This window comes from Lathyrus oleraceus, chromosome 3 (genome assembly GCF_024323335.1).
Source record: "Lathyrus oleraceus cultivar Zhongwan6 chromosome 3, CAAS_Psat_ZW6_1.0, whole genome shotgun sequence".
Classification (NCBI taxonomy): domain Eukaryota; kingdom Viridiplantae; phylum Streptophyta; class Magnoliopsida; order Fabales; family Fabaceae; genus Lathyrus; species Lathyrus oleraceus.
Genome location: NC_066581.1, coordinates 319,376,994 through 319,401,509, shown reverse-complemented (window position 1 = coordinate 319,401,509; position 24,516 = coordinate 319,376,994). Strand labels below are relative to the sequence as shown.

At 37.8% G+C, this 24,516-nt stretch overlaps 1 pseudogene; it reads left to right on the top strand.

Moving 5' to 3' along the window:
* Window positions 1-5,774: 5,774 nt before the first annotated feature.
* Window positions 5,775-5,874, top strand: LOC127133823 (uncharacterized; annotated as a pseudogene).
* Window positions 5,875-24,516: the final 18,642 nt, after the last annotated feature.

Genomic DNA, 24,516 nt, shown 5'->3' with positions numbered 1-24,516 from the left:
AGTAATGCCACAAAAAGGGCTCAGGTCAAGCATAGGCTGACGTAATCCAATAGCATTACCTATCATAGTTATCAAACCGCCTATTCTAATGGGTGCTCGCTCATCCTGGATAAGGTGGTCCAAATTAGCTAACATAAAAGTGGCACCGTTTACTGGACGGTTCTGGGAAGCACAAAATATGATGAAGAGTTCATCACGTGAAACTGAAGTACTATTTGGCTTCTTCCCAAATAAAGTGTGGGTCAGGATCTTATGGAAATAGCGAAAGGCCGGGTTGTGTATGTTTCCAGAGAGAAACTCATGTTCTTCGGGCTCATCATTTCCAGTCAGCTTACCCCAAAAGTGTTCAAGTTCTCTATGTTCAAAAAGTTCTTCCTGGCTTACTGTGAATGTGTCAAAGGAGGTAGGAAAACCCAAAAGATTGGTAAAGTCTCTAATATTAAATTGGTACTCCATATTGAACATTCTGAACTGGATAAAACCTCTGCTAATTCCTTTTCCATGGCTGGGTAGATAGATTAATGAGCTAAGGAATTCTAGTGTGAGTCTCCGGTAGGTGGTGAAATGTCTCAGGATAGGGGATGTCTCCCATCCTATCTGGTTCAGCAAATACAGGACACTCTGTCTAAGTCCAAGGGCAGTCATAGCCCAATCATCAGCATATAAACTAGGTAGCATCTCTCTAGTGGCTAGTTCTTCAAACTTTTGTTTCTGAGCCATTCCTCTGAATTTGATACTCATACGATCAAAATGTCTCATCTGGTTAGTGTTAGCTAGAGAAAAGAAAACATGAGTTTTAGTCAGGATTTGGCCAAATGCCGAAAGAGGAAAAAATTATTATTATATATATATTTTTTTTCTTTTGAATTAAAATAAATCAGGAATTAATACTAAACAGAAATTAAAAGAATAATTTAGGAAAAAATAGGAAAATGATAATAATAGAATAAGAAAATAATTGTGGGTTGTCTCCCACTAAGCGCTTTGTTTAAATGTCGCAAGCTCGACAAAGAAACTGTTAAGTATGGTCTATAGGTCCTGGGGGCATTTCGTCTAAGTGTAGGATTTGCGAATCTCCATTGGTTTCCGCATAATGATAGTGTTTTAGACGTTGTCTGTTTACGGTAAACGGTTCTGTGGATTTGCCTTTAATTTCTATTGCTCCACTGGGGAAGATGTTAGTGATATGGAAAGGTCCTGACCATCTGGATCGTAGTTTTCCCGGGAATAACTTTAGTCTAGAGTTAAATAAAAGGACTGCGTCGCCTTGCTTGAAGATTTTCCTTGATATACGCTTGTCATGCCATTGTTTTGTTCTTTCTTTATAGATTCTGGCATTTTCATAGGCGTCTCTTCTGAGTTCTTCTAATTCGTTTATGTCAAGGATTCTCTTTTCACTGGCGGCTTTATAGTTTAGATTCAGATTTCTAATAGCCCAATAGGCTTTATGTTCTAATTTTACCGGGAGGTGACAGGATTTTCCATAAATGAGCTTAAATGGGGTCGTCCCTATGGGGGTTTTATAAGCAGTTCGGTATGCCCACAAAGCTTCTGGTAATTTCAATGACCAATCTTTCCTTGAAGTGGCGACCGTTTTTTTCTAGTATTTGCTTGATTTCTCTGTTAGATACTTCCACTTGTCCACTGGTCTGAGGGTGGTAAGGTGTCGCTATCCTATGTCTCACTCCATATTTAAATAATAATTTTTCGAGTACCTTGGATATAAAGTGCGATCCACCATCACTGACTACTATTCTTGGGATGCCAAATCTCGGAAATATTATATTCTTAAAGAGTCTAGTTACTACTCGGGTGTCGTTTGTTGGGGAGGCTACAGCTTCGATCCATTTTGATACGTAGTCAACTGCCACGAGTATGTATTTGTTACCGAAAGAGGATGGAAAAGGTCCCATGAAGTCTATTCCCCACACGTCGAAGATCTCTACTTCCAAAATACCTTTTTGTGGCATCTCGTCACGTCTAGATATGTTTCCCGTGCGTTGACATCTGTCACATTCCTTAATAGCCGCATGTACGTCCTTCCATATAGTTGGCCAATAAAAGCCGGCTTGTAGGATTTTAGAGCAGGTCTTGGATGTACTTGTGTGTCCACCATAAGGAGCGGAGTGGCAGTGTTGGATTATATTTTCTACCTCTTCTTCGGGTATACATCGACGGAAAATACCATCGGGGCCTCTTTTGAAGAGTAAGGGATCATCCCAGTAATAGTGTTTTATGTCGTAGAAGAATCGTTTCTTCTGCTGGTAAGATAAAGTAGGTGGAACTATTCCGGCAGCTAAATAATTGACGAGATCAGCGTACCATGGTGTGGCAGATATAGCTAGGGTGGTTTCTACTTGCATGTCGGAGTTGTTCTCTTCCAAAGTAGCTATAAGTTTGTCATACGAGAAATCATCATTAATTGATGTTCTTTCCGGTTCAAGGTTCTCAAGTCTAGAGAGGTGGTCTGCTACTACGTTTTCAGTTCCTTTCTTGTCCTTGATTTCTAAGTCGAATTCTTGTAGCAACAAGATCCATCTTAGGAGTCTAGGTTTAGCATCCTTTTTTGTTAAAAGGTACTTGATAGCAGCGTGATCAGTGTAAACTATTATTTTAGCTCCAACCAAGTAAGAACGAAATTTATCTAGCGCAAATACCACTGCTAGGAGTTCTTTCTCGGTAGTGGCGTAATTCATTTGTGCTTCATCCAGGGTTCTGCTTGCGTAATATATAACGTGAAGCTTTTTATCCTTTAGTTGTCCTAAAACAGCACCTACAGCATAATCGCTGGCATCGCACATTATTTCGAATGGTTCGTTCCAGTCTGGTGTCTGCATTATAGGTGCGGAGATCAATGCTTGCTTAAGCGTTTGAAATGCTTTTAAACAGTTATCGTCGAATATGAATTCAGCATCTTTCATCAACAGTCCGGTTAAAGGTTTAGTTATCTTAGAGAAGTCTTTGATGAATCGTCGGTAAAAACCGGCGTATCCTGAAAAGCTTCGTACTTCTCTCACGGTTCTTGGGGGTTGAAGATTTTCGATTACCTCTATTTTGGCCTTGTCTACTTCAATTCCTCTGTTCGAGATGATGTGTCCTAAGACAATTCCTTCTTGTACCATAAAGTGGCACTTTTCCCAATTAAGTACTAAGTTTACTTTTACACATCGCTCAAGAACTCTTTCCAGGTTTTCAAGGCATTCTTCGAAACTTTGTCCGTATACAGAAAAGTCATCCATAAATACTTCCATGATGTTTTCGAGAAAGTCGGCGAAAATTGCCATCATGCATCTTTGAAAGGTTGCAGGGGCATTACACAGACCAAACGGCATTCGTCTATAAGCGAAGGTACCAAAAGGGCATGTGAACGTTGTCTTTTCTTGGTCATCAGGGTGAATTGGTATTTGAAAGAAGCCTGAATAACCGTCTAGATAACAAAATGTGAATGTTTTGCTAATCGTTCTAACATTTGGTCAATGAATGGTAAAGGGAAATGATCTTTTCGGGTTGCTTTGTTTAGTTTCCTATAATCAATGCACATTCTCCATCCTGATTCGATTCGTTTAGTTATAGTTTCCCCTTTTTCGTTTTCAATAACGGTTATGCCTCCTTTCTTTGGTACAACGTGCACAGGACTAACCCATTTGCTATCAGATATAGGATATATAATACCTGCTTCCAATAACTTGGTTATTTCCTTCTTTACTACCTCACTCAGGATCGGATTTAGTCTTCTCTGGTGTTCCCTAGAGGTTTTACAGTCTTCTTCTAACATGATGCGGTGCATACAAATAGAAGGACTTATTCCTTTAAGATCGGTGATGTGGTACCCTAGTGCGGTTGGATACTTCCTTAAGATATGTAAGAGTTTTTCTGTTTCGAGTCTCCCTAGGTCTGCATTAACTATCACAGGTCGTTCAAGTTCTAAGTCTAGGAATTCATATCTCAGATTTTTGGGAAGTGTTTTCAGATCAGGGGTTGGTTTGTTAAGACATTGCGTAGGATCCGGTGTTATTGCTAAACATTGGTTAGATCTGTCTTCTACAAGGCAGTCAGATGATTTGTCTTCTTCTAACTCTGCTTCTTTTATGCATTCATCGATGATATCCATGAAGTAACATGTATCTTCTATTGCAGGTGCTTTCAAGAATTTGGAAAGAATGAATTCAATTTTCTCTTCACCTACTTCGAAGGTGAGTCGTCCTCGTTTTACGTCTATGATTGCACCGGCAGTTGCTAAGAATGGTCTTCCCAGTATAATGGGTGTAATATCATCTTCTCTAATGTCCATAATTGTAAAATCAGTGGGAATGTAGAATTGACCTATGCGTACGGGAACGTTTTCAAGGATTCCTACAGGATATGTGATGGAACGATCTGCTAGTTGCACAGACATTTTGGTTGGTCTTAATTCTCCCATTTCCAGTTTCTTACATATGGATAAAGGCATAACGCTAATTCCGGCTCCTAAATCGCATAAGGCTTTGTCGATGAGAAATTTTCCTATGTGACAGGGTATAGAGAAACTACCTGGATCCTTGAGTTTAGGGGGCATGTTTTGGATTATAGCGCTACATTCGGCAGGGAGTGTAACGGTTTCGCTATCCTCAAGTTTCCTCTTATTAGAAAGGATTTCTTTTAAGAATTTAGCATATGAGGGCATCTGCGTAATAGCTTCGGTGAACGGAATTGTAACGTTTAATTGTTTAAGGAGGTCAACAAATTTTCTAAATTGGCCCACATCTTTGGTTTTAACAAGCCTTTGAGGGTAAGGTATAGGTGGTTTGTAAGGTGGTGGAGGTACATAAGGTTCCTTCTTTTCTAGGGTTTCCTTATTACTCTCTTCCTTTTCCTTAGGTTCACTTTCCTCAGTTGATTTCTTAGGGTTTTGGTTTTCTATCCTTGGATCAGACGGTCCTTCCACTTCCGTTCCACTCCTTAATATAATTGCATGAGCGTGGCTTCTCGGGTTAGGTTGGGGCTGTCCAGGGAATGTACCGGTTGCGGCAGCAGTAGGTGCTTGTTGTTGAGCTACTTGTGATATTTGTGTTTCCAGCATTTTGTTATGGGTAGCCAAGGCATCTACTTTGCTTGCTAGTTGTTTAAGTTGTTCGCCAGTGTGTACATTCTGGTTTAAGAAATCTTTATTGGTTTGTTGTTGGGAAGCTATAAAGTTTTCCATCATGATTTCCAAGTTGGATTTCCTAGGGGCGTTATTGTTATGCATGGATGGGTTCGGTTTCTGATATCCCGGAGGTATAGCTGGGGCTTGATTTGGAGACTGTCCAGGTGCGTACAAAGCGTTATTGCTCTTATATGAAAAGTTTGGATGGTTCTTCCAATTTGAGTTATAGGTGTTCGAATAGGGGCTTCCTTGAGCATAGTTTACTTGTTCTGCTTGGATTCCTGTCAAGAGTTGACAGTCCGTAGGAGTGTGGCCTTGGATTCCACAGACCTCGCAATTTTGAGTTATAGCAACCACGGCGGCTGGAGGTGATACGTTTAAACTTTCAATTTTCTGGACCAAAGCATCCACTTTTGCGTTAACGTGATCAAGGTTACTTATCTCGTACATGCCAGTTTTTGTTTGAGGTTTTTCCACCGTTGTTCGTTCGGTTCCCCACTGATAGTGGTTTTGGGCCATGCTCTCGATAAGCTGGTAAGCATCATCATAAGGTTTGTTCATTAATGCACCACCTGCAGCGGCGTCTATTGTTAACCTTGTGTTGTATAAGAGACCATTATAAAATGTGTGAATTACTAACCAGTCTTCCAAACCATGGTGTGGGCAAAGTCTCATCATGTCTTTGTATCTTTCCCATGCTTCGAAAAGAGACTCGTTGTCTTTCTGTTTAAATCCGTTTATCTGGGCTCTTAACATAGCTGTTTTGCTTGGCGGAAAGTATCGGGCAAGAAAAACTTTCTTCAACTCGTTCCATGTGGTGACTGAGTTGGAAGGGAGAGATTGAAGCCATCTTCTAGCGCTATCTCTTAATGAGAAAGGAAAAAGACGAAGTCGAATTGCCTCTGAAGTGACACCATTAGCTTTAACAGTATCAGCGTATTGAACAAATACGGATAAATGAAGGTTTGGATCCTCGGTAGGATTTCCAGAGAATTGGTTCTGTTGCACCGCCTGCAACAGCGAAGGTTTAAGTTCGAAGTTGTTTGCTTCGATTGCGGGCGGGGCAATACTTGAATGCGGCTCATCTTGCGATGGAGCGGCGTAATCTCTAAGAGCACGAGCTGGTTCTTCCATCTCGGTTATCGAAGGAAAAAGGTTTTTGAAATCAGGAAGTTCTATAGGAGGGAGATTGTTTGCAGCACGATATTCCCGAATTCGTCGTAAGACTCGGAGATATAGTTCGATATCGTTGATTCGTAAATAGAGCGGTTCGCCTTGTGAGCGAGTGCGTGGCATACAAATCAACGAAAGAAAGAATAGAAGAAAAGAGAAACCTTAGTCTCTACAGCGTAACGGAAGAGTTACGATATCGATTAAATAGAAGTCCCCGGCAACGACGCCAAAAACTTGATCGCTCGACTTTATGAGTCGAATTTGGGGTACGAACTGCAAGTGCACAGTTCTATCGCGTAGTTTTAAAAGATATCGATCCCACAGGGACTTATGAATCGATATACCGTTATCTAAGGTTACTACGTAAAGCTAAGGTGAATAATGGTTGATTGTTTGGGGGCGAAGCTAAAAACTAAACTAAGATCTAGATTAAATATTAATAAAGCGGATATCGGTATGTAGTTCGTCGTAATTAGGGAATCAATTCTTTGTCGGTTTCTTGGTTTTAAAATAAATCGTTTCAGTTAACTTTATTGATTAAAGGTTTTATCTCAAACTCTCGCTCTGTTGAATAAACCATGATTTTATGTTAATGTAGCTGTCACTTATAATTAAGTCAAAAACCACTTTTTGAAAGCAATAAAGTTGCAGAAACTCTTTTTAAGAAAACACTGACCGTTTTAAACACCCTTATCTCAAACTCTCGCTCTGTTGACTTAGGTTATACAATTAACCCGAATGCTTAACTCTCGTCCTCACATTCAATCTTTAAGAATACTTTTTGGAAAAGGTCAGAATTTAATTAACTCTAAAACTTGCTCTCGCCCTGATCTAGAATTAATGCCTAATTTACACTGTCCAGTTAAAACCTCAAACTCTCGCTCTATTGATTTTAACTTCTTTATGTCTTTTACTTTTGTAAAAAAATCTTGTTATTAAACCTGTAAATTGAGACCGTAAAAAGATTGATTTTAATTTTAAGTTTAATTAGACCGACTTAGTCTTGATCCCTTATTCCGCTTACTTTACATACCGATATCTAGGCGAATTAGCCAGACATGCTAAACAAACAAAAATACATATCATGCATAAACAGACTCATCCCAGGCAGATAATATAAATAATTAATAAAACAAAGCATTAAATAATGATTAAAGAACCTCAATGCGTTAAACAATAGTCTTGAACACTCCACCACAAGCCGGTAGGATTTGTTCTCGGATTCTTCAATTAAACAATAACTTAAACCAAGGAAAAATAAAAAAAAAACTAGATTCTAACGTAAGGTTAGATCCGGTAAAAGTTGCACAATAGTTTCCGGTGTAGAAACTATTGTGCGAAAAGAATTAATTGAATGCTAGAAAAGAAAATAGAATTGCAAAAATGTAAAACAATAAAAATTCTGCAAAGTAATACTATAAAAATATAAGCCTAAACTGCTGGAAGAAGAAAAAAAATGAGAAAACGGCAAAAGGCGTGGAAAATCTCCGAACCCAGAGCTTTCCCAATTGGCTTCTATTTATACTGCTACTTGTGTAACGGCTTTCCAAGGGTTTCCGTATGCGCGGTCTTTTCGTTCCGAGGGTCAAGCGTGGAAATAGCTTTCAACGTGGTCAGTTGAGTTCCTAGTGCCAAAAATATAGGGGAATGGTGTGACGTCCGTCACACCATGTGTGACGCTCGTCACAGGAGTGTGCTTAGTGTGACGCTCGTCACAACCTTTGTGACGCCCGTCACAGGTACAACGTGCGCTTTCTTTGGGCTGGGCTTGGTCTTTGTTATTTGTTTCCTTTTTATTCCTTTTTACACCTCCTTTTCTTCCCTTTTTCACTTTTGCTTCAAAATGGATACCTGACATAAATAGAAAGGAAATACCGCATAATATCTGATAAAATGAGATAAATTAAAGTAAATGATAATATAATCTAATTGAATTAAGTCCTAAAATGTGATATAGTTTCATGTTATCAAGAATGCCTTGAAAACCTAGAAAGAGTTCTTGAGCGATGTGTAAAAGTAAACTTAGTACTTAACTGGGAGAAGTGCCACTTTATGGTACAAGAAGGAATTGTTTTAGGACACATCATATCAAATAGAGGAATTGAAGTAGACAAAGCCAAAATAGAGGTAATCGAAAACCTTCAACCCCCAAGAACCGTGAGAGAAGTACGAAGCTTCTTAGGACACGCCGGTTTTTACCGACGATTCATCAAAGACTTCTCTAAAATAACTAAACCTTTAACTGGACTATTGATGAAAGATGCTGAATTCATATTCGACGATAACTGTTTAGAAGCATTTCAAACGCTTAAGCAAGCATTGATCTCCGCACCCATAATGCAGACACCCGACTGGAATGAACCATTCGAAATAATGTGTGATGCCAGCGATTATGCTGTAGGTGCTGTTTTAGGACAACGAAAGGATAAAAAGCTTCACGTTATATATTACGCAAGTAGAACCCTAGATGAAGCGCAGATGAATTACGCCACTACCGAGAAAGAACTCCTAGCAGTTGTATTTGCGCTAGATAAATTTCGTTCTTACTTGGTCGGAGCCAAAATAATAGTTTACACTGATCACGCTGCTATCAAGTACCTCTTAACAAAAAAGGATGCTAAACCTAGACTCCTAAGATGGATCTTGTTGCTACAAGAGTTCGATTTAGAAATCGAAGACAAGAAAGGAACTGAAAACGTAGTAGCAGACCACCTCTCTAGACTTGAGAACCTTGAACCGGAAAGAACATCAATTAATGATGATTTCTCGTACGATAAACTTATAGCTACTTTGGAAGAGAATAACTCTGACAAACAAGTAGAAACCACCTTAGCTATATCTGTCACACCATGGTACGCTGATCTCGTCAATTATTTAGCTGCCGGAATAGTTCCACCTACTTTATCTTACCAGCAGAAGAAACGATTCTTCTACGACATAAAACACTATTACTGGGATGATCCCTTACTTTTCAAAAGGGGCCCCGATGGTATTTTCCGTCGATGTATACCCGAAGAAGAGGTAGAAAATATAATCCAACATTGCCACTCAGCTTCTTATGGTGGACACACAAGTACATCCAAGACCTGCTTTAAAATCCTACAAGCCGACTTTTATTGGCCAACTATATGGAAGGACGTACATGCGGCTATTAAGGAATGTGACAGATGTCAACGCACAGGAAACATATCTAGACGTGACGAGATGCCACAAAAAGGTATTTTGGAAGTAGAGATTTTCGACGTGTGGGGAATAGACTTCATTGGACCTTTTCCATCCTCTTTCGGTAACAAATACATACTCGTGGCAGTTGACTACGTATCAAAATGGATCGAAGCTATAGCTTCTCCAACAAATGACACCCGAGTAGTAACTAGACTCTTTAAGAATGTAATATTTCCGAGATTTGGCATCCCAAGAATAGTAGTCAGTGATGGTGGATCGCACTTTATATCCAAGGTACTCGAAAAACTATTGTTTAAATATGGCGTGAGACATAGGGTAGCGACACCTTACCACCCTCAGACCAGTGGACAAGTGGAAGTATCTAACAGAGAAATCAAGCAAATACTAGAAAAAAACAGTCGCCACTTCAAGGAAAGACTGGTCATTGAAATTACCAGAAGCTTTGTGGGCATACCGAACTGCTTATAAAACTCCCATAGGGACGACCCCATTTAAGCTCATTTATGGAAAATCCTGTCACCTCCCGGTAGAATTAGAACATAAAGCCTATTGGGCTATTAGAAATCTGAATTTAAACTATAAGGCCGCCGGCGAAAAGAGAATCCTTGACATAAACGAATTAGAGGAACTCAGAAGAGACGCCTATGAAAATGCCAGAATCTACAAAGAAAGAACAAAACAATGGCATGACAAGCGTATATCAAGGAAAATCTTCAAGCAAGGCGACGCAGTCCTTTTATTTAACTCTAGACTAAAGTTATTCCCGGGAAAATTACGATCCAGATGGTCAGGTCCTTTTCATATCACTAACATCTTTCCCAGTGGAGCGATAGAAATTAAAGGCAAATCCACAGAACCGTTCACCGTAAACGGGCAACGTCTAAAACACTATCACTATGCGGAAACCAACGAAGATTCGCAAATCCTACACTTAGACGAAATGCCTCCAGGATTAATAGATTATATTTAACAGTTTCTTTGTCGAGCTTGCGACATTTAAACAAAGCGCTTAGTGGGAGATAACCCACAATTATTTTATTATTTCCTTACATTATTATTATTATTTTTCTACTTTTTCCTTAATTATTCTTTTAATTTCTGTTTAGTATTCATTCTTAATTTATTTTAATTTATTAAAAACTTTTCTCTTCTTTCGGCATTTGGTCAAATCCTAACTAAAACTCATGTTTTTCTTTTCTTTAGCTAATACTAACCAGATGGGACATATTGATCGTATGGGTATCAAATTCAGAGGGATAGCTCAGAAACAAAAGTTCGACGAACTAGCCACTAGAGAGATGCTACCTAGTTTATATGCTGATGATTGGGCTATGACTGCCCTTGGACTAAGAGAAAGTGTCCTGTATTTGCTGAATCAGATAGGATGGGAGACATCCCATATCCTAAGACATTTCGCCACCTACCGGAGACTAACACTAGAATTCCTCAGCTCATTAATCTATCTACCCAGCCATGGAAAAGGAATTAGCAGAGGTTTTATCCAGTTCAGAATGTTCAACATGGAGTACCAATTTAATATTAGAGACTTTACCAACCTATTGGGTTTTCCTACCTCCTTTGACACATTCACAGTAAGCCAGGAAGAACTTTTTGAGTATAGAGAACTTGAACACTTTTGGGGTAGTTTGACTGGGAATGGTGAGCCCGAGGACCATGAGTTTCTCTCTGGAAACATTCATAACCCAGCTTTCCGTTACTTCCATGGGATCCTGACCCACACCTTATTTGGAGAGAAGCCATATAGCACTTCAGTTTCACGTGATGAACTCTTCATCATATTCTGTGCTTCCCAGAACCGTCCAGTAAACGGTGCCACCTTTATGCTAGCAAATTTAGACCACCTTATCCAAGATGAGCGAGCACCTATTAGAATAGGCGGTCTGATAACCATGATTGGTAACGCTATCGGGTTACGTCAGTCGATTCTCGACCTAAGCCCTTTTTGTGGCATTACTACTATGAGTATACCCTTCCTCTTCAACACCTTGTTTATAGCAAACCTAGGATCTGATGAGTTTGAGCTTATTATTAATAACCAGGTTCTTTGCCTATTTACCTTACCCGATCCTAGGACTAGTGTTCATAACCGCAACAACTGGCTCTACAATCTGAACAAACCCCCACTCCTGCTAGATCCACTGAATCCATCCAGGACTATGAGATTTGTGATGACCAGATCCCTTATGCCAAATCCGACCCTCGGACACCATCCGGCTATTATGATATTGACCCTCCTCCTCAGCCTGTTCAGACCGAAGAATCAGCAATACCCGACCTCCGACATCATATGCTCGGAACTGATTATAACACCGCCATTGAAGCTTTGATGTCAGAACAAGATGCCCTCAGAGAAGAGTTTACTGAAATGAGACACGAAGTTCTAGGATACATGAGCAGTATGACAAATCAGTTTCACGAGTTGCTATACCGTGTTACCTCTTTTGCTCCTCCGGCCAGAGATCGTGCAGATGGATAGAAATTATTTTCTTAGTTATTTAGTTTTAAGTTAGATTATTCATTAATGTTATTTGAATTCATGTTCGCATTTGTTTCCCTTTCACATTTTTTGTTTTTATTTCCAATATTACATTATGATCATTTTATTGAAGCTATTTATTTAATTTTATTATGCAATAGCTGTTATATTCTCTACTGTTGCTACCTATAACTTATTGAATTATTCATGCACTAATATGCAAAGTAGAATAGCATGCAAGATAAATTAATTAGCAAAATAAAATAATCTAAAAGCAAAACAAAATAATAAAAATAACTACATTACCAAGGTAATTCTGTAGAGCGCTACTGAAGCCTTGCCAAACAGAAAGTGTGACGAGCGTCACACAATCTATGACGGACGGCACGCCAAGTGCCTGTTACGATCGTCACACCCCTGTGACGAGCGTAACACCTTTCTGACTAGGTGAACGTTACATAGCCGTTGGAGACGAACGTTACACCCTTCAATTTTTATCTTCCCCATTTATTCACATTTATCCACATCTATTTACTTTTCAACCACTCTTTTTTTTCCCATAAATACCCATCAAAACCTCCCTTCATTCACCACAAACCATTCTCTCCTATCAAATACATTTCTTTTCTTTCCAAATTACTCCTTCAAATTCATTCATCACTATGGCGGGAAATCAAAATTTTGGAAATATCATCTTCCGATCCAATGATGAAAATTATCAAAGGGAGCAATTCGAGCGTTTCCAACAGCGAGGCGTCGTCTCCACCAGGTACCCTGATTTTACTTGTTTACACCAATTAGGATTACTCCAAGGTATCGAATGGATGCTCCGTCAAGCCGACTTAACCTTTCTATGCACCCATAACCAACCCACATACCCCTCCCTAACCTTAGAATTCTTAAGTTCATACGCATACACCACTTCCGCCGGTGTAGACGAATTTTTAACCGGCACCGCAACCTTCCGAATGTTCAACACCGAGTACTCCTTAACCCAAAACCAATTGAGTACCATGCTACAATTTCCCACAGAAGGTCAGGTCTACCCCAGAATCCCTCCCGAAATAAACTGGAGCACAGTTGCCGTTTCAACCCTTTTAAGAAAATATCCGGTCTAGATGCCTACAACTGGGAAGAACTCCTTCTTTCCCACATACATAACCCAACCATCCGATATTTTCTCCGGATCCTACAAAACACAGTTTTTGGAAGACCAAACAACAGTAAGGTCAACGCAAAAGAACTATTCTTCCTCGAATGCGTCTTCGAACCGACTGCTAAGGTAAACGCTGCCTCTTTTCTATTTCATCATATCCGCACCTTATGTGCTAGAGGCCGCCAACCCTTTGTAATTGGTGGATTAATCACCACCATTGCACTTGGCTTAAACTTAGGGGACCGACTCCAAACCTTAGAATCTCTACCTCCCCTATTTATGGACATCAACTACTGTCGATCCAGCCGCATGATTAAGAATAGAGTAGGAGGAGGATATTATCTTATGGTGAACAACCAGGCCATCCCAAGCGTTGTCCTACCCAACATGGCCCTGACCGATGTCACAAACCGCAACCGCCTCCTCTATGATCTAAATGCTCTTGAAGCCACCGAGCCTTCACAAGCAAACCCGCCCACAGACGAGTTTGAAGAAATGGAGCAAGGTGACCAACCTCCTGCACAACAATCAGTCCCGCTCAACCCTTCTGATAATGCAACTGGCCCATCCTCACGTCGTCGACGAAGAAGGCCTGCAACCAACGACGACATCATGGATGCTATTGATGGTATGCAAGCACAGAATGTCGAGATGATGCAAATGATGCGTCAAATGCAACAACAACGGGATGCTAGGACTGCCATAATCGACCAGCGGTTTACTGAGTTGTTTAGCAGATTTGACAACTTAGACATACGTCAACGATCACCTGGCCCAAGAACACGAGGCAGAAGGCATAATTAGTTGTAGTTTCTTTTTCCTTTCCCTATTGTATTTCCTTCCCTTCAAACATTGAGGACTATGTTTAATTTAAATATGGGGGGGAAAACCATGTTCTTTCTATTTCCATTTTTTTCAAGTATGTACCTTTCCTTTCATTGTTATTTCTTTGTTTAAAAAAAAAAATAAAAAAAAAATAAAATAATATCTATTATTTTAAGTTAAGTCCCGAGTGTGAACAAATTTCTATTATCTATTCCCTCAAATTTTCATGAGCCACAACAAAAATTCAACACCCAATAAGTATAAAGGTTGCTCATTTTATCGAACTTGAGACGAATTAAGACAAAGACTACTGCCGCCAAACACTCTAAACAAGCCTCAACACGTTAGATCAGGATAAGTACCTATTATACCAATCCCTTGAACTTTTATAGTAACCCCAAGTAGTTTATACAAGAAGTCAGCACCATCTTAATAGCAAACTACGTGGAGGGCCGATGAATATAAGTGAATGATTCCCAAAAGTAACATAAAAAATATATATATCAGAAAATGCACTAATTAAGTCGGGTGATCCTTACCAGATCATTTAATCTAAAGGTTGCAATCATACAAAAGCATAAGATGAAAGATCCATTATGAGTTGGTTCAGCAGGTTTCTGGTACTGAACTTGGTAGGGCGGACTACGGTTCGATCCCCCGCAATTTGCAATGGACTGAATAACGAAGTTATCCGACTTATGTACCAGAACTTCAAGCTAAAAAGGGAATCAGAATCGCTAACCGGTTACTCCACTATGTGCGCGAAAAGATAAAGGGCTTAATGTGATTTCGCTAGAATGAAAACGGGTGAAATAAGAGTGAAGGAACTAGGATAGCTATCATAGTGTACTTAACTGATTTGCATAAGGTGGGGTTATCTAGGTTGTGACGGTGGTTGTTGATGTCAAGATTTAACTCAAGTTACCTCTAAACAAAGTTTACATGCAGCCTAATACGAATTGACGTGTGTTTTGAAATTTCATCTGGCTAAAAATCTTAACAAGTTCTATACTGTATTTTGCTTGAGGACAAGCAAAGATCTAAGTATGGGGGAGTTTGATAACATGAAATTATATCATATTTTAGGACTTAATTCAATTAAATTATATTATTATTTATTTCAGTTCACTTCATTTTATTAGATATTACGCGGTATTTTCTTCCTATTTGTCTCAGGTGGTTTATTTGAAGCACAAGTAAAAATGGAAGAAAAGGAGGTGCAAAAAGGAGAGAAAATGAACCAAATATCAAAGCCCAGCCCAAAGCACAAAACACAGGTGTTGTGCCTGTGACGGACGTCACAGAGGCCGTGACGAGCGTCACGCCTTGCACACTCTTGTGACGGACGTCACACATGGTGTGACGAACGTCACACCATTCCCCTACATTTTTGGCGCAAGGAACGCTTCAGAGACGTTGAGGGAGAGTTGAGCCCTATATCCACGCCCAACTTTTATGCACGTTGAAGACCTTTGAAGCGGAGGCAGTTACTCAAGGCACCAATATAAATAGCCACTTTCCAAACCTAAAAGGGTTCCACGCTTTTCCACATTTTTCTTTGCCGTTTTCGCTTTTGCATATTTTCTTTTCCAGCAGCTTAGGCATTGTTTCTTTATTATTTTACGAGTTCTACACTATTTCCCTTGCAATTTCTATTTTCCTTTTTAGCATTTAGTTAATTCTTTTCGCACAATAGTTTCTACACCGGAAACTATTGTGTACCTTTTTACCGGATCTAACCTTACGTTAGAATCTAGTTTTTATTTCCTTCGTTTTAATTTGTTGTTTAATTGAAGAATCCAAGAACAAATCCTACCGGCTTGTGGTGGAGTGTTCAAGACTATTGTTTAACTCATTCAGGTTCTTTAATTATTATTTAATGCTTTGTTTTATTATTTATTTATATTATTTGCCTGGGATGAGTCTGTTTATGCATGATAAGTATTTAAGTTTGTTTAGCATGTCTGGCTAATTCGCTTAGATATCGGTATGTAAAGTAAGCGGAATAAGGAATCAAAACTAAGTCGGTTTAATTAAATTTAAAATTAAAATCACTCTTTTTACGGTCTCAATTTACAGGGTTAATAACAAAGGTTTTTACGAAAGTAAAAGACATAAAGAAGTTAAAATCAATAGAGCGAGAGTTTGAGGTTTTAACTGGACAGTGTAAATTAGACATTAATTCTAGATCAGGGCGAGAGCAAGTTTTAGAGTTAATTAAATTCTGATCTTTTTCAAAAAGTATTTTTAAAGATTGAATGTGAGGACGAGAGTTAAGCATTCGAATTTAATTATATAACCTAAGTCAACAGAGCGAGAGTTTGAGATAAGGGTGTTTAAACGGTCAGTGTTTTCTTAAAAAGAGTTTCTACGGATTCTATTATTTTCAAAAAATGGTTTTTGACTTAATTATAAGTGACATCTACATTAACATAAAATCATGGTTTATTCAACAGAGCGAGAGTTTGAGATAAAACTTTTAATCAATAAAGTCAACTGAAAAGATTTATTTTAAAACCAGGAAACCGACAAAGAATTGATTCCCTAATTACGACGAACATACATACCGATATCCGCTTTATTAATATTTAATCTAGATCTTAGTTTAGTTTTTAGCTTTTCCCCCAAACAATCAAACATTATCCACCTTAGCTTTACGAAGTAACCTTAGATAACGGTATATCGATTCATAAGTCCCTGTGGGATCGATATCTTTTAAAACTACGCGATAGAACTGTGCACTTGCAGTTTGTACCCCAAATTCGACTCATAAAGTCGAGCGATCAACACCACCTTTAGATTTCAGCTCTTGGTTTTGACACCCTTTTTACATTTCTGCTCTTGGTTTTGACACTACCTTTACATTTCTGCTCTTAGTTTTGACACCACCTTTACATTTCTGCTATTGGTTATGACACCACCTTTACATTTATGTTCTTGGTTATGACACCACTTTCTTTTTGGGACGCCACTTTGGTTAACCCCCTTTTCTTGGTTATGACACCATATTTACCCTTTTCTTTCCTGTTTAAACACCATCCCCTATCACATCTTGTCTCAGTCTTTGTCCTCCAAACTACGTAGCTATGACTTCCTTATTGAACTATAAGAATACGTAGGCAGGAGGATGCGAACCCTTAGCGAGCACCTTCTTTTCCTTTTTTGTCATCCCGGTTCCATGAACCATGAGGCTCTGACTTTCTCATTGCACCATAAGAATACGTACGCATAAGGGACATAATCCTCCTAGAGCACTCCCTTTTCTTAAACCCCTTTCTTTTCTGTAGGCACATGAAGATTATAACAACCACCCAAGCAAGAACATTCAAAATGGTTCCCATGGAGTACCATGGATGTGAGGGGTGCTAATACCTTGTATAAATGATTCCATTATCTGTTTCTCGGCTTCTTTTCCCTTGGGTTTATCTATATTTACCCTTCCATATCTTTTGGGATAAATAAAGTTCAATGGTGACTCTGTTGTACCTTCGAGCATGCAAATGCGTTCAGTGGGCATATTTCATCTAGCTTCACACAATACAACATCTGAGAGAATATTTCCATATATCATCTCCATATATTCATTAGCACCAAAACTCATCAGAGTCTCAACCAACCTACTCTAATGAAATAGTTTAGAAAGAAGCCTTTCATAAGGTACATTCTTATAATTATGTCTTGTGCTTTTTTTGATAGCCTCACACATGTGATGTAATCTGTATGCAGGAAAGTTGACCATCTCTTGGTTAACCAAAAACCAAATGAAGTGCTTGTGATCCCAAGAGAATTAATAAATGCTTCTTTCTCTTGGAATCAAGCAGCCAATCAAGATTCTAAATAGGAGTCTGTATTCAATTTCCATGTTCTTCACTTTTCCAAAGTCTTCATATTTGAGAAAAAACATTTCTTGATCACACTAGATTCAAGACTGCTATCTTTAGTGTTCAAAGCACATCTACTAATGTTGTCAATTTTCAGAAGCTTGGCAATGTGACTCTAAGTGATAGTCACATCTACCCCTATAACAGTATATCTTATATCCACCTTCCCGAATTCCTCCAAACCCATCTCAACCTTTGATTTTCCTTTGAGAATTCTATCTTCAGTAATCTTAAGATTCTCTTTAAGAGCAGAAGAACTTTCATCATAAACTTCAGCCTAAGCAATAAATCCTTAACCAAGTAAGGAAAGGTAGGATCATTCAGCATTTCAAAGTAGTTGATCCACCCCTGAGCTTCAAAATAGGATTTTAATGGAAACCCATTAACTCTAAAAGTCTACAATCTTCTCAATGATCAACTTCAGATCCTCTTATCTAAGCATCTAAGTCCAGGGCTTGATTTGGAGAGATTTTCTAGAGTTTACAGACATAGGAACGTGATTTTATGAAGATGCCATTGCATTGGAGTTTAGGGTTCTAAGGTGTTTTGAGAAATATGGATGTTTTTCTAAGGAGGCTTGAGAACGAAAGTGTTGGTAGTGAAGAGAGAGAGAGAGAGAGAGAGAGAGAGAGAGAGTGCAATAATGAAATGTTTGAGTACTTTTTAGTGTAAAAAGGTTGTTGTTTTGAAAGAAACAACAGTTAATGACAAATGGGGGCGAGAAACATTATTCAAAACATTTTCATTATTAACCACCAGTTATTATCCAATAGCTCAGAAACCAAGTGTTAGAAAACCTTTTAGATTCATGACATATAAGTGGACATGTGTTAAAATTAATTTTTCCACTTATATCCTATCAGAGGCAACTAATCAAATTCCGAGCATTATAGGCTAAATTGCATCAAGTTTTACTATTCATCAGAATTTGGCTCGGTGCTTCTGACCACAATAGCTTCTGATCATCGTCATACTCTGATCCTCCATTCAGAAGCAAGCACTAATTTTTAACAAAATGTATGTTCAGATTATTTTTGATAAAATCAAATATATCAATAGTTAGGGGTTTGGTAAATATATCAACCCATTGATGATCAATATCAATGAACTGTGTATCTATCATACCCTTTTGAACATAGTCTCTAATAAAATGATGTTTTATTTCTATGTGTTTGGTTATAGAATGTTGAATGGGATTCTTTGTCAAATGGATAGCAGTAATATCATCACAAAAGATTGGAATATTGCTTCCACTTATCTAATAGTCTTCCATCTGATATTTCAACCAGAGTAGTAGTGCAATAACTTGTAGCTGAGATGTATTCTGCTTCTGATATAGACAAAATAATAGTTGCTTGTATTTTAATAGCCCAAGATATTAGGTTTTCACCTATGAATTGACAACTTTCACTAATGGATTTTCTCTCAATTCTATCCCCAACATAGTCAACATCACATAATCCAACTAGCTTATAATCTAGTTTTTTTATAAAGCAACTCTAGATTGGTTGTTCCCTTCAGATACCTAAAGATCCTCTTAACAACTGAAATTTTGGAAAGCAGATCCCTGATGTCAAACACGATGTCGTGACCTCAGGGTCTGAACATTATCACACAACAGACAATAGCAAGATAAATAAAAAATAAATAACATACACAATTGTTAACCCAGTTCGGTGCAACGTCACCGACATCTGGGGGCTACCAAGCCAGGAAGGAAATCCACTATCACATAATTAGTTTGAAGTCCTGAAGAACCTCAATGTTTACAGACTTCTCTCATAATCTCTACTTGTGTATGTTTTTATCTATATAAACCCTAGATATGATACCCTTATCACTTTCCTCAATCATAAGATAACACACAGCAGAAAAGCACAATCCACTCTTGCTTAAAAGCTTCTGAGGGATAGTAAATTATAACTCAATACACACAGTCCAATTCAAGTATAAATGTGATACTCGGATGTCTCACATAAAACACACACACGAAATCCTAATGATAACACAATTATATATTGCTTCAATACATTCCTAACTTAAGAACTTCTCTCTATATAGAAGTGATACGCGTGGGCTTCAGTCTTTAATATGAATGAGATCCAAGATCTCTTTGCAATCTTCTGAAGATACAATTCTAATTAAATCAAATGTTTCCTAATATGTCTTGACATTGTTCATTCGTGTACAAGTCAAGATACGATCTTCTTCAATCACAGACAAACACGCAATGGATAAAAACTAAATCTTCAGAGAATATGTATGAAGCACAATTCAAGATTCTAAATCTTACAACTAATGCAAGTTGGATGATCTAGAATGTTGAAGCAACATGCCGGGACATCTTGTTTAACATCTTGCAAATACTTGTTTTTCCAAAAAGCAGACAATCACCAAAAGACAAACCTAACAATCTCCCCCTTTGATTTTTTTTGGATAAAACAATCTTTGCAATGGTCATTTGTAAATAAAAAGAAGGGATAGACACGGGGATGTATATCAACAAGAAAGCATACAACATCCTATACCCCATAGTCAATAGAGGCAAGCGCATCGAATCAACAGGCTTCACACTATAAAAAATAAAGGCGCACAAGAAAGAAATCCTTCTATCTTAGATAGGATGTCAGGACATTGTTCCTGAAATCATGAACAACAAAATAAGATCACCAGATCAGGCGCTCCCCCTGAATATCAGAATAGAGGGTTGAGTTTCCCCAAGGGAGACTCCCCCTACAGACCTGCACAGACTCCCCCTATAGACATGCACATGCTCCCCCTCAAAGAGAAACCCATCCAAACAACCAAACATACCAGTCCAACACAGTCAAAACACACTAACTACTCCCCCTTTTTAGCCATAAAGTTGTCAAAACAAAACACAATTACCATACCATCAAAGTCAGTCACATAAGATTAAGATGATTACAAACCAAGAAGCACCTAAGAGTGCACAAAATAGAATCCAAGGCACAACCCACAAAAGGCAACAAATTCAGGAACAACACCCAAAAGAACTAGAGAACATTAATCTTCATCACTGCTAGTCTCTTCCTCATCACTAATAGCAGTTTTGTCTTCATTTTCCTCTTCATCATTAGTTCCATCAACTTTCTCACCACCTTGCTCTTTAGAAAGAGCCTTAATCAACATTTTAAGTTTGCATTTCCTTTCAGTAGTCTCATCCAAATTATTTCATGTGTCTTTTAGCTCAGTAAGAATGCTTGTTCTGTCACTGGACCTTGAAGAAGTATGTTTAGATGTCATGACAATGTTTGGGACATGTTTCCCAATGAACAGTCTATAATACAGTGAGAAAGGAGGGTCCCTTTTGTAAGTACTATCAGAATTGATCAATATGTTAGGGTGTTGACTCAGGATAACTCCACAAATCAAATAGGGAAACATTATTGGCATTTTTATAACATAAGATGCAGCATGTTTCATAGTCTGATAAAAAACATAAGCCCAAAAATCAAAATTTGACTTGGTCCCAACAACATAGATGAACTTACCTAGCCCAGTAGCTATATTGAAGGTGTGATTAGTAGGCACCCAATTAGCAACTCCAATTCTATGGAGAACGTCATACTTGACACTCAAGGCACTAGCAGAAAATTTTCCTTTCATTGGCCATTCTTTTACTTGCTTAGTTGTGATCTCTTTGCAGATGACATTGGCAGAAACTTCAATTTCACCTTGTTCTTCTTCATTTCTTCCTAAGGACCTGTTGATTATTTCAGGAGAAAAATCCACACATCTTCCTCTGACATACACTTTTCTAAATTCCTTGGTCCTTTTATTGTCACACTCTTTGGAGATGTTCACTATAAATTCTATGACCAACATCTCATAGAACTTTCTAAAACCTATTACAGTTTTCATCAGACCATCTTCTTGAATCAGACTCAACACTTCTTTACATTTAAATGCATCCATCCCTAATTCCCTTTCCAATGCTAACCTTCTTTGGTAAACATATTTCCATTTTCAACATTTCCCACAAAGTGAAAAGAGATGTTGCCAAGTGGTACCTCAGGAATGTTTGTTGGAATTTTCTTCCCCGAGGATTGCTTTTTGGAAGTGGAGATGATGTCTTGAACATCGTGTTTGACATCCTGACCAGATTCACTAGATTCAGTAGGAACTTCCTTCCTTTTCAGAGACTTCTTCTTAGGTGTAGGAGTAACCACCTTGCTCCATCTTTTAGTGGGACCTGTAGTGGAATTCATGACCACTAAGCTATGGATAAGCTTAACATCGATAAAACCAGAGTCGCCACCGCGCTTTTATCTTTTCCAAAGGAAAGGGGAAAAGTACGAACAAAACCCAAAGATAAGAAGTTTTCAAATCTAAACTAATAAAATGCCAGAGATTACAGGTAAGGGGGTTGGTTACACAGAGGGAAGGTGTTAGAACCCAAAGTGTCCTAGGCACTCCTAGGGAGCCCTTTTTTTATGTGTGTATGTGTTTTTAGTATAAAATGATGTTTGAGAAAAATAGAGTGTGGGGATGAGAAAAGAATTCATTGGTTATATTTTTGTGTTTGACAAGACCTTCGGACTTGTGCCTACGTACCAACATAAAAATGAGGGATCAAAACCTCGTAGTTCGTGGTAAAAAATTCAAAGTTGGTGAATTGCTTTTAACAAAAATTCAACTGAGAAGGGCACAAAGGTTTGAATGGGTTGTTAGTTCTTTTTGTCTTTTGAAATTTTAAGTCAATCTAATTAGATTTATTTACAAGTTTGATTTAAGAAAAATAAGTTCAAAAATTCAATGGCATAAGGCCAAAGTTTCTATTTGAAATAAGGTCTAAGTTTGAAATCACAAGCAAAGATTTTTTTTTAAAAAGGGGAAGAGATTTTGAAGCTTTAGAAGTGGGAGGAGATGAAGAGACTAATCCTAAGCATAAAATTAAAAGTTAAGAGTTGAAAAGATATGACCAATGGGGTGAAATCCAACAGACAAGTATGTCATATAGAAAATCCACTTTCCCTTTGGACTTTGAATCAAGCAATAATCAATCAGGCAATTAGCAATATCAGACGTCATAAAGATCAAGGCATCAAATAAAGATAGCCACATCCAAGCAAGCAAATCCCATAGCTAGCAGTCTTCTTTGTCTTCTTATGTATTAGACGAAATACTCCTTGATTAACTCGGAATAAAACATTAGACACAACATCAAAAGAATAGTTTGCACCAAGACAATGTAGCTGATGAACTCAAACACATACCAGGACTTGCATCAGATGAAGGCTCGGTTCATAATAACTTGATTTCAGAATGTTGGCATTGGCCAAGTCCTTTTTGCATAGGGAATGTTGCCTAGTTCTAAGTCCAGAAGTTCAGATCAAGACCAACAGTCCACCAAACATTTATTAGGTGTTTTAAGGTCCCAAGACCACAAATAAAATATATACAACCACAAGATATGGCTCAAATGAGCAAAGTGAAAAATGACATAAACATAAACAAGTTAAATGAAATGTAAATGGCAATGAATGATAAATGACTAAAAATTAAATTTCATAAAGTAAATGACTTGAAAGTAAAACAATATTAATAAGAGTTAGTCAAATGTTAGTCAAGATTAATTGAATGTTAGTGGTGGTTTTGCTTTTTTATTGATTAAGTCATTCTTTGGAGAACACTCAACCATCTATTCACAAGTATGGATCCTTGAACCAAGACATCTTCCATAGGAAGGAAAAAAGGCCAAGTTTCCACACAATACCATGAAATATGGGAGACTTACAATCTCACTTACTAGAATGCTATGCCTTTGGGGTCAAATTTAACTCTATGTTAAGTAATCGTAATTGGACTTATGTAGAAGTCACAACTATCTGAGGCCAGAAAATAAAAATTTAGGTGTTAATGCATGTTAGAGATTTTGTATAATGAACCAAACTCCTAAAACATACCACACACTAAAAGAAAAGATCAAGAGGGATGGACCTATCTCATCCATACTTGTATTGGTTCTCTGACACAAGGTCATTGATGAACCAATTAGCCTTAGGATATTTGAGATTTCATTGGTCAATGAAAGGAATGGGGAAGAATGGGGATGAAGATGAAGGGGGAGGGAAATGAGAGAAACACAAGTTCGTCATGGGAGGAATTTTATCAAATTAAAATCATTCATTCATTTTGGGAGATGAAATGTACATTTCATCAATCCCCTAAATCCAATGATTTTAATCCAACAAAAGTAAAATCAACCTTTACCAAGGCCCAAACAAATAGTTAAACATCACAAGACCATAAAAATGGCTCAACATAATTTTTACACAATTAATCAATTAAAAATCAATTTAAAAATGCAATAAAATACAAATTAGTTTGGTCAAAACCTAAAACATCTTCAAACCCCCAAGTAAATGGCCAAGAGATTTATCCTAGGTCAAACAAGGTCAAAGGGCCTTAGACAAAAAATTTCATGATTTTTGAAAAGTCAGAAGTATTTTTAAACAGTTAAAAATATGCAAAAAAACATTTAGTTCATGAAAAATATCAAAATTAATCCAAAAAATAATTTTAATTCAGAAAATGAAAGACAAAAATATTTAAATATTTTTGGTGAAAGTCCCATATTTTTTAGATTAAAAATGAAATTATTATAAATTAAACAAAGTAAAGAAATTAAATGAAAAATAAGAAAATA